The 15,109-nt window shown below is 54.4% G+C and overlaps 2 pseudogenes; one reads left to right on the forward strand and one right to left on the reverse strand.

The window, feature by feature from the left end:
* The window catches only part of LOC138102496 (zinc finger protein 850-like), a 176,932-nt pseudogene extending 169,393 nt beyond the window's left edge, over positions 1-7,539 (reverse strand).
* LOC138102495 (zinc finger protein 208-like) overlaps positions 1-15,109 on the forward strand; it is a 322,764-nt pseudogene that overhangs the window by 27,356 nt on the left and 280,299 nt on the right.

Consider the following 15,109-nt stretch of genomic DNA (forward strand, 5'->3'; position numbering starts at 1 on the left):
GTCCAAAGTAGCGAAGTGGTACTCCACTATTGACATTGCCAACACCTTCTTCTCCATTCCTTTGGCAGCAGAATGCAGGCCCCAGTTTGCTTTCACTTGGAGGGGTGTGCAATACACCTGGATATGGGGTGGAAGCACAGTCCCACCATTTGCCATGGACTGATCCAGACTGCACTGGAAAAGGGTGAGGCCCCAGAACATCTGCAATACATCGATGACATCATCGTGTGGGGAAACACAGCAAAGGAAGTATTTGAGAAAGGAGAGAAAATCATCCAGATTCTCGTGGAAGCTGGCTTTGCCATCAAAAGGAGCAAAGTCAAGGGACCTGCCCAAGAGATCCAGTTCCTGGGAGTAAAGTGGCAAGATGGACGACGTCAGATTCCCACCGAGGTTGTCAACAAGATCACTGCGATGTCTCCACCAACCAACAAGAAGGAAACACAAGCTTTCCTAGGCGCCATAGGTTTTTGGAGAATGCACATTCCTGAGTACAGCCAGATCATGAGCCCTCTCTACCTGGTTACCCGCAAGAAGAACAATTTCCACTGGGGCCCTGAACAAGCCTTCGCCCAGATCAAACAGGAAATCGCTCATGCGGTAGCCCTTGGCCCAGTCAGGACAGGACCAGAGGTGAAGAACGTGCTCTACTCTGCAGCCGGGAGCCATGGTCTGTCCTGGAGCCTCTGGCAGAAGGTGCCTGGTGAGACTCGTGGTCGACCACTCGGATTCTGGAGCCGAAGCTACAGAGGATCTGAAGCCAACTACACTCCAACAGAGAAGGAAATCTTGGCCGCCTATGAAGGAGTCCAAGCTGCCTCAGAGGTAATCGGCACAGAGGCACAACTCCTCCTGGCACCCCGACTACCAGTGCTGGGGTGGATGTTCAAGGGAAAGGTTCCTTCCACGCATCACGCCACCGACACCACATGGAGCAAATGGATTGCTCTCATCACACAGCGTGCCCGTATTGGAAACCCGAATCGCCCTGGGATTCTGGAAATTATAACAAACTGGCCTGAAGGTGAGACTTTTGGATTATCTTCTGAAGAAGAGGAAGAGCAAGTGACTCGTGCTGAGGAAGCCCCACCATATAATGAGCTACCGGAGACTGAAAGACGTTATGCCCTCTTCACTGATGGTTCCTGCCGAATTGTAGGCACTAACAGGAAGTGGAAAGCTGCAGTATGGAGCCCCACACGGCAAGTTGCACAAGCTACCGAGGGACAAGGTGGATCGAGTCAGGTTGCAGAGCTTAAAGCTGTCCAGCTGGCTTTGGATATTGCTGAACGAGAGAAGTGGCCGAGGCTCTATCTCTACACCGACTCGTGGATGGTAGCTAATGCTCTGTGGGGATGGCTGGTTCGCTGGAGAAAAGCAAACTGGCAGCGCAAAGGGAAACCCATCTGGGCCGCTGAGATTTGGCAGGACATCGCCGCCCGAGTAGAGAAGCTGACCGTGAAGGTTCGACACGTGGATGTGCACGTACCCAAGTGTCGGGCTAATGAAGAACATCGCAACAACGAGCAGGTGGACTGAGCTGCCAAGGTGAAAGTATCACAGGTGGATCTGGACTGGCAGCACAAGGGAGAACTATTCCTAGCTCGTTGGGCCCATGATGCCTCTGGTCATCAGGAGAGAGATGCAACATACCGATGGGCCCGTGACCGAGGGGTGGACCTTACCATGGACAGCATCTCACAGGTCATCCACAGTTGTGAGACCTGTGCTGCAATCAAACAGGCCAAGCGGGTGAAGCCTCTGTGGTACGGTGGACGATGGTCAAAGTACAGGTATGGGGAAGCCTGGCAAGTTGATTACATCACCCTTCCCCAAACCCGCCAAGGCAAGCGCTACGTGTTGACCATGGTTGAAGCAACTACTGGATGGCTGGAGACCTACCCTGTGCCTCATGCTACAGCCCGGAACACCATCTTGGGCCTGGAAAAGCAAGTTCTGTGGAGACATGGCACCCCCGACAGAATCGAGTCAGACAACGGGACTCATTTTAAGAACAGCCTCATCAAAACCTGGGCCAGAGAACATGGTATCGAATGGATATATCACATTCCTTATCATGCACCAGCTGCCAGAAAAGTTGAACGCTGCAATGGACTACTTAAAACCACCCTAAAGGCACTTGGTGGGGGGACCTTCAAAAATTGGGAAGTGAACTTAGCGAAGGCTACCTGGATGGTCAATACCCGAGGGTCCATCAATCGAGCTGGTCCTGCCGAGTCTGAACCCTTGCACACAGTGGATGGAGATGGAGTCCCTGTGGTACACCTGAGAGGTATTTTAGGAAAGACTATTTGGATTAATCCTACCTCAGGCAAAGGCAAACCCATCCGTGGCATTGTCTTTGCTCAAGGACCTGGTTGCACTTGGTGGGTAATGCAAAAAGATGGGGAAACCCGTTGTGTACCACAGGGAGACCTAATCTTAGGTGAGAACGGTGTGTAGGATTTCATTGTATATATATATATATATATATATGCATGTATGTGTGTTTAGAGTTTAAGAAGGTATTGATTTGGGATGATGTAGATGGTAATAGAATAAGGGGTGGATAATGTCCTGGGTTGAGGTGTATTCTATTACCATCCTCATGAGCTGTTGAAATCAGGTGGGGCAGTGTTTCCTTGCCTCCTCCCCCCAGACTATCTTGCTGTTAATGGCCCATCATTGTCCCCCTGCATGACTCAGAGATAACTCCCTCCAGACTATCTTCTGTTAACGAGCCTAATCAACACTTGGCCTCATGACTCATTACTCCATTGTGAGATGCTCCACCCAGAGGGAGGAACCAAGCATCCCATCGTGGATATAACTGGGACTCTGAGCACGAAAGACACGGGCTCCACTGGATTTCCAGAGGATAGGAGCTACACAGCCACCGCTGGACTTTCTGAGGAAGAGCAGACCCCTTCTACTACAGGATCACCACTTCAGAGGACTGCAGCCACCATTCCACCAGACTGCTACCACTACCCTGCCTAACAGGGACTCAGGTTGTATCTTGACTCTGTCAGTGTTTTCTTTTACTTTCTGTTCCTTTTCTTTAATTTCCATTAAATTGTTATTCTGACTTAGTGCCTCTCACTGGTTTGTTTTCAAACTAGTACACCCACTATCCCAGCTGCTGGGGGTCACACTTGTATTGGGGTCCCCCATCTACTTGGTCCCTGCCCTCCCCAGGCTGCTGGGAGTCCAGGAATCCAAAAAGCTTCCCCTTTGGTCTCCCCACATAGGGATGCTGGGGGTTATGGGGTCCAAGGGATCCATCTCCCCTTATTCTCTGCTTCAGGGTGCAGGGGGTCCAAGGAGTCCCCCCTCCCCTCTCCAGGCTGTTGAGGTTCCCGCGAATCACAGCACTCCCCCCTCTCTGGGCTCCCCACTTTGGGCTCCTGGGGGTCACAGGAGTCTGCTCCTCCAGACTGCCAGGGCTCCCGCGGTCCCGGTACTGCCCCTCTCTGCTCTCCCCACTCTGGGCTCCTGGGGGTCACAGGGGTCTGCTCCTCCAGACTGCCAGGGCTCCCCTGGTCCCTGTACTGCCCCTCTCTGCTCTCCCCACTCTGGGGGTCCCCAGGTTCCCCCTCCAGCTCTCCCAGGAGGTCCCGCATCCCCCTGGCTCCGGGCTGGAGGTGGACGTGCCTGACCCAGGCAGACCAAACCCCCACTGCAGGGCGGACCCCCCATCCCCCTGCCTGCTGCCAGGGCTCTACTGGCATTGCCACCGGGACCCCCCAAAAACACTTCCTGGGGGGCCCCCCAATGTCCCTGCAAGGCGCATTTTTTTCTTAGCTTTGGAGTTCTTCCTACTCCAAACATCACCCCCAAAAACCCAACCCAGGGGCCCCCAGGATATCTGGGCCAAGCTCCCCTTCCCCGGGCACCGGCGGGATGGGGGAGCGATGCTCCCATGGGTGGGGGGCTGCGAATTCAGGGAGCGCTCGACCTTGTTCGCCGTTCTCCTTTTCATGATCTTCCCTTTTCCCTCCTCTTCGTCCTCCGCCCACTCCTCCTCTCCCATCCCTCTTCCACCTCTCCCCAGGACCAGCCACACCCTGGGTACCCTGTTCCCAAGCCCCTCGCAGCCCACGGAAGCAGTGGGGATGGAGCCTGGACAGGTCGGGATGGGCAGCTCGGGGCTCTCGGCTGCTCCCACCCGCTGGGGGCGGGGGAACCTGGCCTGGGGAAAGGAGAGGGAAACTGGGAACACTGGGGGCTGCAGATCCCAACTGGGCCTTGCTGGGGACCCTGGGTGGGGACTTGCAGCCCTTGGGGCTCCTCTCGGAGCCTGGAGAGCCGGGAGGGGGAACACAGAGAGGGCCGGGGGATCCCAGGAGTGGCATCACTGGCAGTCACTGCTTTGTACTGGGGTAACTGGAACCTTACTGGGGCAACTGGGTGGGACTGGGAATGACTACTACAAGCATGCTGAGGCCAACAGGGATATACTGGGAGTATTTGTACCCATCCTGGGATTGACTGGAACCACACTGGGAACAACCAGGACCATGCTGAGGAGAAATGGACCATGCTGGGGGCTACTGGGAGAAAGTCGGAGTGACTGGGTCTGAACTGGGGGCAACTGGGCACGACTGGGACCATGCTGGGAGGGACTGGGATCATATGGGGAGAGACTGGGACTATACTAGGAGCAACTGGCTTCAACTGGAACCACACTGGAGGATCATGGGAGCAGCTGTACCCATGCCGCAGTCATACTGGGATCCTCCTGGAGCTGGCTGGGATCATACTGGCAGTGAATGGAATAGTAATGAGGGTATCTGAGTGACTGCAATCATACTGGAATCAGACTGGGAGTGACAGGAAAGGTGCTGGCCGTGACTGGAACCATACTGGAGGTGACTGAGAGCAACAGAGACCATGCTGGGAGCAAATTGGATCATATTTGGAGTAACTGGGAGTGACTGGATTCATACTGGGAGCAACTGGGCCCACACTGGGAATGACAGGTAGGCACACTGGGCATGATTGGAATAATACTGGGAGTATCTGGGAGTGACTGGCGTCATACTGGGGGTGACTGTAACCATACTGGAGGGGGACTGGGTGCAACTGGGAGTCATACTGGGGTGACTGGGTGCAACTGGGAGCATACTGGCATTGAGAGGGAGCAGTTGGGACCACATTTGGTGTAACTGGAATCATACTGGGAGTGACTGGAACAAGACTGGCAGTGATGATGGATCCTACTGGGATCATGCGGAGAGCCACTGAGATTACAGCAGGTGTGAACAGATCCTGACTGGGGTTTACTGGGAGCTACTGGGCCCATGTTGGGAGGAAAATGTGGACACACTGGGAGCAGCTGGGATCAGCTGGAAGGTACTGAAACCATGCTGAGGGGACTGAGACCACAACTGGGGCAACTGGAATCATACTGGGAGCAACTGGGACAACACTTTGGGCAACTGCCAGAAACTGGGAGCATGCTGGAGGCAACTGGGAGTAACTGGGAAAGACTGGGATCATTCTGAGGGAACTAGAACCTCACTGGGGCAACTGGGAGTGCCGGGGAATGACTACAAGCATGCTGAGGCCAACTGGGATATACTGGCAGTGTCTGGAACCACACTGGGGCTTACTGGAACCCCACTGGGAACAGCTGGGACCACACTGGGGCCAACTGAGTGTGACTGGGACTATTCTAGGGGCAACTGGGAGCAACTGGAACTATGGTGGGGGCAAGTGGGATCATCCTAGAATCACGGTGGGAGCAGCTGGGTGAGACTGGGATCATTCTGAGGGAACTGGAACCTCACTGGGGCAACTGGGAGTGCCGGGGAATGACTACAAGCATGCTGAGGCCAACTGGGATATACTGGCAGTGTCTGGAACCACACTGGGGCTTACTGGAACCCCACTGGGAACAGCTGGGACCACACTGGGGCCAACTGAGTGTGACTGGGACTATTCTAGGGGCAACTGGGAACAACTGGAACTATGGTGGGGGCAAGTGGGATCATCCTAGAATCACGGTGGGAGCAGCTGGGTGAGACTGGGATCATACTGAGGGTGACTGGAATCATCCTGGGATTGACTGGGAATGGCTGTGAGCAACTGGAATCATGCTGAAAGCAAGTGGGAAGAAGAGGGAAGGACTGGGAGCACGCTGGGGGTGAATGGGATATACTGGGTGAGACAGGGAGTCACAGGGATCATACAGGAGGCTACTGGGCTCATGCTGGCACTGGCAGGCAACAACTGGGAGCACACTGGGGGCCACTGGCATCATACTGGAAGTGACTGGGATCATACTGGGATTATAGTGGGTGTCAATGGACCCTGACTGGGCATTACTGGGAGCTACCAGGCCCCTGCTGAGAGCCTACTGGGGATACACTGAGATCAGACTGGGAGCAACTGGGAATGATAGGATGCATGCTGGTGACAACTGGGATGTACTGGCAGTGACTGGGATAAAATTGGGGGTTAACTGCACCATGCCAAGGTAACTGGGAGTGCCTGGGAATGACCACGAGAATGTTCAGGGCAACTGCAATATACTGGGAGTGTCTGAGACCATGCGGGTGGTGACTGGGACCACACTGGGAGCAACTGGGAATGTGCTGGGGGGAACTGGGACCACACTGGGGGCAACTGGGGGTAAGTGTGAGTGACTGGGGCCCTGCTGGGAGAGACTGGCATCATACTGGCAGTGACTGGGACGACGCATGGGGCAGCTGGGAGAACTGGGAACACACTGGACAAAAGTGGAAGGAACTGGGAGCAACTGGGACCATGCTGGGGGCAAATTGCATCATAATGGGGAATGACTGGGAGTGACTGGGTTCATACTGGGAGCAACAGAGATCCTACACGGAATGAGGGGAAGTGACTAGGATCATACCGGGACTGAGTGGGCTCATACTGGGACTGATGAGGAAACTGGAACCACTCGGGGGGGGGGGGGAACTGGGCTCATACTGGGAGCAGCCATTTCCCGGCCCCGGGACCCCCGAGGCCCTTTCCCGGCCATGCCGCCCCTCCAGCCCCCAGACCCCCCCGCCGGGGTCCCGCCAATCCCAGGGGTCCCCCCTCTCGGGGTCCCCGCTTCGGGGTTCTGGGGGTCTCCTCTCTCTGGGGTCCCGCTTAGGGAAGCCGGGGCTCCCGGGGGCCCCCAAAACCGGTGTCCGCCCACCCCCGCGCGGTTCCCACGGGGCCCCGGCAGAGCTCGGAGGGCCCGGCCCGGGAAGCCCAACCCCCACCGCGGGGGGACCCGCATCCCCCCGCCCCCGCCGCGGCTCTGCCGCCACCGCCACCGGGACCCCCCAAAAACACCTCCCGGGACCCCACGATGTCCCCCCGAGGGCATCTGCGGCTCGGCTTTGGAGTCCCGCAAGCTCCAAACATCCCCCCAAAAAACCCCAAACCCAGGGACCACCCGAGACATTTGGGGCGAGCTCCCCCTCCCCGGGCACCTGCGGGACGGGGGGCGATGGTCCCGGGGGGCTGCGAGTTCAGGGAGCGCTGGAGCCGAGCGCTTCCTCCTCTCCTCCAGCTTCCCGCTGCCGCTCCGCCTCTTCCTCCCTCCTCCTTCTCCTCTTCCTCCCGCCCCTCCCCAATCCCACCTCCGCCTCCTCCTCCTCCCGCCCCTCCCCAATCCCACCTCCGCCGCCTCCTCCTCCCCTTCCCTCGCAGCCCCGTTCCCGAGCCCCTCGCAGCCCGCGGGAGCAGCGGGGATGGAGCCGGGACAGGTCGGGATGGGCAGCGCGGGGCTCTCGGCTGCTCCCACCCGCTGGGGGCGGGGGAACCCAGCCCGGGGAAAGGAGAGGGAAACTGGGAACATTGGGGGCTGCAGATCCCAACTGGGCCTTACTGGGGACCCTGGGTGGGGACTTGCAGCCCTTGGGGTTCCTCTCGGAGCCTGGAGAGCCAGGAGGGGGAACGCAGAGAGGGCTGGGGGATCCCGGGAGTGGCATCACTGGCAGTGACTGCTTTGTACTGGGATCGTACTGAGATCATACTGGCAGTGATTGGGCTGTACGGGGATCGTACTGACATCATACTGGGAGCAGCTGGGCCCATGCTGCGGGAGACTGCGATCACACTGAGGGAGACTGGGATCATGCTGGGATCATACTGGGAGTGAGTAGGAGCCTGCAGGGGGCAATTGAGACCTTGTTGGGGGAAAATGGGATACACTGGGAGTGACTGGGATCATGCTGAGGGTGGCCGGGAGAAACTGGGAGCAACTGGGATCATGCTAGGAGCAACTGGGAGGAACTGGGAGTGACTGGGAATATGCTGGAGGGAACTGGGAGCGACTGGGAGTGACTGGAACAAAAGTGAGGGTGGAAGAGCAACAGGAACCTGTGGGGGGCAACTGGTTCATACTGGCAGTGACTGGGAGCACACTGGGGTCATATTTGGATCCTACTGGGAGTGACTGGATTAATACTGGGAGTATCTGAGAGTGACTGGGAACACAGCATGCATATCATCCCCCGTACTGGGGGTGACTGGGAGCAACTGGGAGCAAATGTCATCATACTGGGACTGACTGGGTTGATCTAGGAAGTAGCTGGAACCATGCTGGAGGCAACTGGTACCATACTGGGAGTGATTGGAAAGAACTGGGATTGAACTGGGATTAAACTGGGACCATACTGGGAGTGCTGGCATGTGACTAGGATCATACTGGAGGTGACTGGGATCATATTGGTGTTGAAATGGAGCAACTGGGATCACACTTTGGGCTACTGGGAGCAACTGAGAGAAACTGGTATCATGCTGCAAGCAAACTGGAGTAACTGGGAAGGACTGGATGCATGCTGGAGGCAACTGGGATATACTGGGCATGACTGGTATGATACTGAGATAACAAACAACCTCACTGGGGCCACTGGCAGCATCTGGGAATGACTATGGACATGCTGAGGGCAACTGGGATATACTGGGAGTGTGTGTAACCATACTGGGGGTGGCTGGGAGCACACTGGGAGCGACTGGGATTGCCTGGGATTTACAGAGCCTTCCCTGGGGACAGCTGGAAGTGATCCCCCCGTTCCCCCCGCCCTCTCTCGGGCACTGCCGCATCTCCCAGCCTGCACCGCCAGGATCTGCCTGGAGAAGTGCGATGGCTCCAGCACTGGGGCTGGGGCTGGGGGCTCCTGGGGGCGGCTCGGGGGGAGTGGGACCTTGGCACCCGCTGGGACCCCCCTGAACTGCCGTTCCCAGGAACGAGACCTCCTGAATCCCCATTCCCGGCATCGGGACCCCCCTGCTCCTCTTATCCTGCACAGGGACCTCCCTGAATCCCCTATTGCCGGACATCAGGACTCCCCTGCTCCCCTTTTCCTGGCCATCCCATGTCTCCCCAGCTTTCTGTGTTCTGGATCCTGGGATGACCTGGAATGCCTTGGACCCCCATTCCTGCCTTTCCCAGCCACCAGCCCCACCTTTCTGTAAAAACAGAGACCCCCTGAACTCCCCTTCCTGTACATGGCAGTGTCCCCACCCTGTGGACCCCCCTTTTCTGGGAAACTCTGAATTCCCCTTTCATGGGCTCAGGGACCCCCTGGAACTCCCTTCTACCTCTCCCAGTCCCTGCACTCCCCTTTCCTTGACCCTGAGGCCCCCCTGGACCCCTATTCCTGAGAACCAGGATGGCCTTTTACCCTTCTCCCTGGCACTGAGACCCCCCTGCACCCCCTTATCCGGCACCAATGCAACCTTTTCCCGGCCACCCCGCCTCTCCCAGCCCCTAGACTCACCCTTTTCCTTGACCCTGGGCCCCCTGGGCCCCCTGGGCCCCAATTCCTGCATTTCCCAGCCCCCAACCCCTCCTTCCCTCACAGTGAGGGCCCCTGGCACCCCCTTTCCTGGGCACAGAATTCCCTGGACACCGCATCCCACCTCTCCCAGTCCCTGCACCCCCTTTCCTTGACTCTGAGCCCCTGAACCTCCTTCCCAGCTCTCCCAGCTCTTCAAGTCCCTCCTCTCCTTGACCTGTGGCCCCTCCTGGATCCCCAAACTCCCACCCCTAACGCAGTACTTGGGCTCGAGGCTCGAGCTCTAGCGTGCCCCAGGTCAGAGAGAGTGCAGCTGCGTTACTTCTGTACGTCGCAGAAGCGACTTCGGCAGCAGGAAAAGGTCCTGCTGGCTGGGCTAGCTTGCTGGCTTCTTTGCAGAGGGAACACAGCAGGAGCCGATGGGATCCACTCACGTTAGCTCGGAGACAAAGGAAGAGAGAGGCTGTTCTGGTCTGGCTTCTAACAGGTTTATTGTTAGAAGTCTCTGAACCCAAACAACCTTGGAGGGATGGAATCCGATAGGAATGATGGGAATGATGGGATTGATGGGATTTATGGGATTTATGGGATGGGACCCTGAGGCTTGTCCTCAGTTTTATAGGGAATTTGAAAACCCTGGTGAAAGGGGAAAACAACCAATGAGTTACAAGCCAGGGGAGGATACAATTCAACAAGAACCACTGGGGGAAACTGAGAGGCGGGAGTTACAACAAAGAACCAGTGAACAACTGAGTAACCGAGAATTTTCCCAAACCGGGGGAGGTGGCTTGTACCTGGGCACCACCGGGGGGGGTGCGGCTTAGGCTTCTGAGCCACCCCTGACCCACCCTCTGAGTCTGCCTCTTTGGGAAACTCAATCCAGGGGATAGGCTGGGATTGATTGGCATCACGCTGCCCCAGCCCCGCGGTGGGCTGGGTCATACCAACATCTCCCCCTTCTTTATTACCTTGAAATGAGGGGGAAGGCTTAAGGGATTTCAAAACCAAACACTTAAAAATGGGAAGGGCTAATAAAATTTAAAACTCCATAAAGAAACCCCATAGAATGTCCTTGATAATGGAAGGAATCCAGCTGCTGGAGCTCCTGGTGCACAGGAGGAGATGCAGCAGCAGGTGGGGCAGCAGCAGGTAGGAGATCATCACACAGTCACGGGTGGTAACTTTAGGAACAGTGTAACACAAAATTACTATAAATACAATTAACTTAAATAACAAGAATGGCTCCCTTGAACTCCCCCTCTTTCAAAACAAAACTGAGGGTTCATTTTGGAAAGGGAGACACATTTTAAGGAGACTGGGAGGTGGAGGGTTTGTTTTTCAGGCCTGGAGGAGGAGTCGTTTTTCCAGGTGGCTTGGTTTTTCTTCTTTTCCAGGCTGTGGCAGCTTCTTTCCTATGCTTGGCAGCTGTAGGTGGTCTCAAAAAGGGTTTGATCCATTTTCCAGGGATCCATTTTGGACCCTCTGGGGTGGAAATGCACCCGTAGCCTCTACCTCGGGTGACTAGGGGGTATGGGCCATATAGTTGTAAAGTATCAGGGTCTTTTATTAGGACCTCAGGTCTCTCAGTCAGTTTATGTTTGGCAGAGTTTGTGAAGTGTCTCATTATGGAAGGATCAGGTTCCTCATAGGAACAGTTTAAAAAGTTCAAAGTGAACAACGCTTTGGAAAGTCTTATGATGGGGGCAGTGATCTCATTGCCACCTTTTTGTTGTTCAAGCAGTCTTTTTAGTGTTTGATGCTTTCTTTCTACGATGGCTTGGCCTGTGGGTGAGTGAGGGATGCCAGTGATGTGATCCACACCCCACTCACTCATGAATGTTTTTAACTCTGCAGAGGTGTATGCTGGGCCATTGTCAGTTTTTATTTTATTTGGTGTCCCCAACACAGCGAAGGCCTGGACTAGGTGGTTGATGACATCTTTGGCCCTCTCTCCACAGTGGGCTGAGGCAAAGGTTGCACCAGAAAAGGTATCCACAGAAACGTGAATATATTTCTGGCAGCCAAATTGGGGGAAGTGGGTGACATCTGTTTGCCATACATCACAACTGCCGAGGCCTCAGGGGTTAACCCCTTGACCAAATGATGGAAGCTGATGTTTTTGGCAGTTGGGGCATGTCACCACAATAGTTTTTGCTTGGTCTCTAGTGAGGTGGAACATTCAAATGAGAGCTGGAGCATTCTGATGGAACATTGCATGGCTCAGCCGGGCTTGCTGGAATCTGTTAGGCAGATTCGCTAACTCGATGGGTATCGTTAGGGCATCTGCTTTCCTTCTGCAGTAAATCCTGGCAGGTCAGTGTGTGAACTCACATGCATGACATAGAATGGTTGCTTTTGGTGGGAGATCAGTTGAATCAGTTTCGAAAGCAAGTTACGAATTTTTTGGGTTTGCAAACTCCTTTAGTAAGGCTCTTTCTGCCCTGGAAACTACACCTGCAACATAGGCTGAATAAGTTCTCAAATTAAATGGTTCACTGAACTGTCGCGAAGGAGGAAAAACCCAGACGCTCAATATGAGTGATCAGCAGGAATTCGTTTATTGATCGTATACAGGCTTCTTATATACTATCGATAATAGGCTCATGCATATTCGTAAAGGCGCATTCTAAGTGGTTCACGTTGTCTTAGCTGATTTCTAACCCCTCCTAGCTCCTCTTCAGTGGTCAGCAGTTCTCCTTTTTCTTTGTCTACAAGCATTTTATTGTTTTACTGCCAAAGACTAACCTTGTGTTGGGGTTTTAGTTTTGTCCTAGTTTTTTTCTGTTAGAGGAATTTTCTCCCATATGCATGTTGCTAGGGGACAAATGACTATACTTAAGAAAGACAAAAGCACCCCGTTTTTGGGGGTGGGGTGGGCCTGGCTACTCTTTGTTTCACCTGGGCGTGTTGGGAGTTCGCTCTCAGCGTCGGGAGAGAGAAGCTGCGGAGAGAAGAGCTGCTGGTTCCCGTTTTCGGCGTCTTTCCTCTCTGCTGGAAACAACACTGGGATCCCAAGGCTGCTTTCCCTGCCCTGCTGGAGGCTGGGGCTGGGGCTGGGGCCGCCCTGCACCGCTGCTGTTTCGAGCCTTCGCTACACTGTAGCCGTGCTTGCCCTGCCTGCCTGGAGCCCCGGGGGGTTCCCCTTTTGGATACATCTTGTCTGCCACCCAGGATTTGTGTTTGTGCCTGCCGCTCCGGCCTTGCCATTTCCAGCCTGCTGTTCCGGGACTCCAGGACCGGCTGCCCAGGGTTTGTGAAGCCTTTGTTCCACCCTTCCCCGGGATCCCAGGCTGCCAGTGCCGCGTGATCCCCGAGCTCACTCCGGAGCGCCTCCTGCAGCCGCGGGGGAACCATCGCACCCGCCCTGCTCACCGGGAGCTGCCAGCGATCCCTGCTGGCTGCGAGCAGAACTGCACCTGAGGGGGAGTAGCCTGACAGCCGAGAAGGCTGGGACTGGGTTTGTGTTTGCTGTTATTGTCATAGTTGTTGTTGTTTTGTTCGACTGGTTATATATCCATCTATCTATCTATAAATATATATATATAGTAAAGAACTGTTATTCCTATTTCCCACATCTTTGCCTAAAGACCCTTGATTTCAAAATCATAGTAACTCAGGGGGAAAGGGGTTATATCTGCCACTTCAAGGGGGGCTTCTGCCTTCCTTAGCAGACACCTGTCTTTCAAACCGAGACACCTTGCTAACTCTGCAATAAAACACTTAGCTCGGCAATAAGAACTCAATGGTAGCTCAGTTGTTAAGCAGGCTACATGCAGCTTTCTGCAACTTCAATTGTTACACAAGATGCGTGCGGTGTTGAGCAAGGTCTTGCTCAGCAAACTGCAAAGGGTCTATGTGTCCTTTCTCATGTAGCCAATTCCTCACACTGAACCGCTCAAATGCTCTGACCACAGCTGCAAGTTCTGCAACTTGTGGGGATCCTTCCACTACCTGCACATCAGATTCCCACTTCTGAGTGCGAGAATCCTTCCATGTGATTGCAGATTTGCGGGAAGCACCAGAGCCATCTGAAAAGATGGTCAGGGCATTTAATGGTTTTCTGCTTTGAACTTCTTTTGGAATCAGTTTGAAGACTGAAGTAAACAGTCTGTGTTTTGGATGGCGTATAGAAATTTGGTCTGTGTAGCTGCCTAGGGCCTATTGGAGGTGCTCATTGTTTTGAAAGAGGTTATCAAGTGAATCAGTTGCCAGTGGTAGGTAGATGCATGTAAAGTCAGACCCTGCAAGGGTGCGGAGGCAGGATCTAGCTTTCATCACCGAGCCATGAGCTCCTGTGGCGTTGTGATACTTTTTGATGGCTGGTGTGAGAGAAAAACCCACTCGAATGATTAACAGGGGATCACTCTGCACCTCGTCCCATTAAAATATCAGCCTGTGGAGGTATGGCATTTCCCCTAATACAATAAATTGAAAAGACAGACCTGGGGCACAGCAGTGTGCCTGCCAGGACAACAGCACTTCCTGTACCTTACAGATGGACTGTCTCGCCTCCTCTGTTAGATGCCCAAGTGATGTGAGGTCATCTTTTCCTCACAGGAGGTTGAACAGAGGAGCGAGATCTTCTGTCGTCAGCCCTAGGCGTGGCCTCACCCAATTTATGAACCCACAGAGCTGGTGGAGTTCCTGCAAGGTCTTGGGATTATCATTAAGTTTGACTTGTTGGGGAACCACAGTCGGCTCATGGATTTCAGTCCAAGGTATTTAATGGAGAGGTTTTCTGGACCTTTTCGGCCTGGATCTCAAATCCATTTGCCTCTAAGGCCTCGATTACCTTCTACAATGTGCAGTCTAAATAGGATTGGTTATGAGCACACACCAAAACATCGTCCATACAGTGGAGCCACTTGTCTTACTGGTGGAGGAAAACGGGAGGCCCTTTTCCCTTTGGAGGAGACACTCATTCCAGAGTGCTTCCTCCTGAAGTCTTGTCTCCATAACCGAGACATAAATTTGGCGCCCAACGTAAGGGTCACGTGGAAGCGGAAAAAAAATTTAAAATCATTTTGGTTTGACTCACTTTTGTATTGAGGTACAGCAGTAAGACTGTCCAGAGACTGAGAGCTTCAGGGCCCCTTGTCATCCCTTGGTCGATACTTAGATCACGTGACAGGGACCCCAAATGCCTCTCTTCAGTGCCATCCAGAATATACCATCGCCTGCAGCATCCCAGATTCGGACCATTCAACTTAATATAGTTTCATCAGGCTGTTGGGGGTAATTTTTCCTCAGGGTACGAAGGCCCTCTATGGACAGGGACTTGGTAATGATTTCAGGTTCCACTTGCTCTGCTGGCTGTGAAGGTCCTGGCTGTCCATCACCATCCA

This window comes from Aphelocoma coerulescens, unplaced genomic scaffold (assembly GCF_041296385.1).
Source record: "Aphelocoma coerulescens isolate FSJ_1873_10779 unplaced genomic scaffold, UR_Acoe_1.0 HiC_scaffold_77, whole genome shotgun sequence".
NCBI classification, from domain to species: Eukaryota; Metazoa; Chordata; class Aves; order Passeriformes; family Corvidae; genus Aphelocoma; species Aphelocoma coerulescens.